Genomic DNA, 3,180 nt, shown 5'->3' with positions numbered 1-3,180 from the left:
ATCCTTTTGGCAGACACTTTTTGTGCAAAGCAACTTACATCACATTCAAGATTGTCCTATACATTTTGATCAGTTCACAAATTACTTAAAAATTTTACCAAAGACCTTGGTGACCTTTTACAATTTTACTAATTTATTAAACACATAATCATCCTTGTATTGCCAGGATATGTCAGTACAACTTGTATCTGTTGTGGTGTTTGCAAAATTCAATACATATCACCAAAGTAATGAATAAGACGGCAACACACGGTGTCGTTATGCTTTGACTAAATACAGTGTGTATTGCAGTGTCTGATCACATCAGAATGAGACTCTGGCCTCTCTGGCAACTTCCTGTGGAAGGAAATGATTGATCTAAAGAGCTGCAAACATCAACCCAGTTCCTTCTCTGAACTCATATGATCCATTAATGATTTTGAAACCTTGCTTTACTTAATATACACCTTCTGTCTTGCTTTTTATCACTCGCTCCACAAGGCCAATTTGTTGTGGTAGGCCCACATATCCAAGTCCCCCCGATCTTGTTACATGAACTTGGATTTAGCTAAACTGAGTGTTTTGGGCTGGACCCAGACTGGTTATGGTAAGCAACATGAACGGCGGAGGTGAGCTGAGAAAGAGGGAAATGATAAGGGTTGTAGGAAAGATATCAGGAAGTTGTGAAGTGGCATTTTATCAGAATTTCCTGAAGGTTCCAAAAACAGACTGAAAACTGACTATATGGGATAAGAAATCTTCATCTTACCAATTTTCCCACTTATCACGGGAATGGAAATTCACTTTGGGGGCCAACAACTAGTGATTTTAAGGGATAGTTCACCCAAAATGAAAATTCTCATTTACTCAACATTATGTTGTTCCAAATTCATGAGACTTTAGTTAATCTTCAAAACACTAATTAAAATATTTTTAAACCTACCTGAAAATCCAGGTAGCCAAACCTTGGAGGTCATAAAGGCATTGTAAGATGCATTCATATAAACTGAGCAGTTTAATCTAAGCCTTGTGAAGAGATATGATCTCTTGATTTAAATTTGAATAGATTTAACTTTAACAGATGTATCTAGGTTTAACAGATTTAACAAAAATACTTTTTGGGAGCCCTGTATATATTCTGAAATGCATAAGATACAGTCTTTGAATAATGTCATATATAATTTTGCTTTCTAGAATAATGCTTGTATGTTCTATGTTGTCATGAACTACATAGCTTGTAAATAAGTCTTGTAAATAAATTATCTCCATTAAGTGGAAATTATTTGTTCATTCAAATTGCTCAAATATACTATAAAAAAGGTTAACACTTTACATTAAGGCTCCCTTTGTAAAGAGTTTATAAAGGTGTTAACAACACATTTTCAAATGCATTATAAATTATTGATAAGCAATTATAAATGCATGAATAAAAAGGGTGATTTTAATGCAATACCTGCCAAATAGTGAAACATTGTTAACTCATGTTATAAATGCTTAATACTTATACAGGTGCATCTCAATAAATTAGAATGTCGTGGAAAAGTTCATTTATTTCAAAAATTCAACTCAAATTGTGAAACTTGTGTTGCTGCACTAATGCAGTAATTCATGCAAAAGGAGGCCCAACCAAGTATTGAGTACATGTACAGTAAATGAACATACTTTCCAGAAGGCCAACAATTCACTAAAAATGTTTTTTTTATTGGTCTTATGAAGTATTCTAATTTGTTGAGATAGTGAATTGGTGGGTTTCTGTTAAATGTGAGCCAAAATCATACAAATTAAAAGAACCAAAGACTTAAACTACTTCAGTCTGTGTGCATAGAATGTATTTAATACACGAGTTTCACAATTTGAGTTGAATTACTGAAATAAATGAACTTTTCCATGACATTCTAATTTATTGAGATGCACCTGTATGTATTCATACCTATTTCACTCAAAACTAGATTCCTTATTTCATGATGCAGCAAAATAGACTCTTATAGTGAGACTGAAGGGTGTTGTATTTATTGATTTCTCATTTATATGTCATGACTCATGTAAATGTTCTTACTATGTTGCTTACCAGTAGCTACTCTGTATCTTACCCATGATACTCTGCAAAAGTTCATGATGCCTGTCCACAGAAATTAGTAAAAATTTATATATTTTGTTTGTCATGATAAAATGATTTGGTAAAAAAAAAACAATATTAGTTACCCGTGAACCTTAACGTAGGGTGGTTCATTGATTAATGAGTTATAAATGTTAGCAACCTGTGAAAGTGCACCTTAACACTAGAACCGCAACGGGGTAAATTTGACCCGTGGCGATATATTTTGTTTGTCATGATAAAATGATTTGGTAAAAAAAACAATATTAGTTACCCGTGAACCCTAACGTAGGGTGGTTCATTGATTAATGAGTTATAAATGTTAGCAACCTGTGAAAGTGCACCTTAACACTAGAACCGCAACGGGGTAAATTTGACCCGTGGCTGTTTTTCAAAAAAATTTACATAACAGATTTAAAATAAAACGTTCAAGTCTCCCAGTCATTGACTTTTACTAAAATTATGTAATTTACAATCCAATGTTGTTGAAAATTATTTAGATAAATTCAGATTAAAAAACGAGGCATTTATACCTATAAGCGCCAACGGGTCAAATTTACCCGCTATATAATGCATGCTTTCGCGCTGTCATTTTCTTGCAGCTTATGTTTTAACATTGTACATTTCTAGGCAATGCGCCTTTCACTCACTGATTTAGCAGTTATCAGTTTTATAAATAAAGTCAAAATGACAAAAAAAAAAGGCGATTTATGGAAGGTAGGTATTAGAAACACTAAATGCCATGAGTGATGGAGAGTCTAATGGTAGGCTAAGTTATGCATCCTGGGTCGGCTCAGCATCTGACGGCTCATATGACACTTTGTTTTAATTATTTAATTTTTGTCTTGCCATATCGTTTATTCTTCGCTACTGTGTTGCTATTCTAGTCTGGCCGTTTCCTGAAGAAAAAAAAAGAAAAAAATCCGATCTATAGCCTATGATGTAATGAATAAAACCATTTTTTTGATTACCCAAAGTTTAATGGTGTTGTTTTCTTATTCAAATTATAAATTAAATAACTAAACAAATTGATAAATATTTAGGTGAAGCTGTGCTCTTGAATTTGTCATCGCATCATCCTATGCAGTGTGGTGAATTATTATTGC

Source organism: Sinocyclocheilus grahami, unplaced genomic scaffold (genome assembly GCF_001515645.1).
Source record: "Sinocyclocheilus grahami isolate Dianchi unplaced genomic scaffold, SAMN03320097.WGS_v1.1 scaffold489.1, whole genome shotgun sequence".
NCBI lineage: Eukaryota > Metazoa > Chordata > Actinopteri > Cypriniformes > Cyprinidae > Sinocyclocheilus > Sinocyclocheilus grahami.
The sequence above is the reverse complement of the archived record's forward strand: the minus strand, read 5'-3'. Positions refer to the sequence as shown.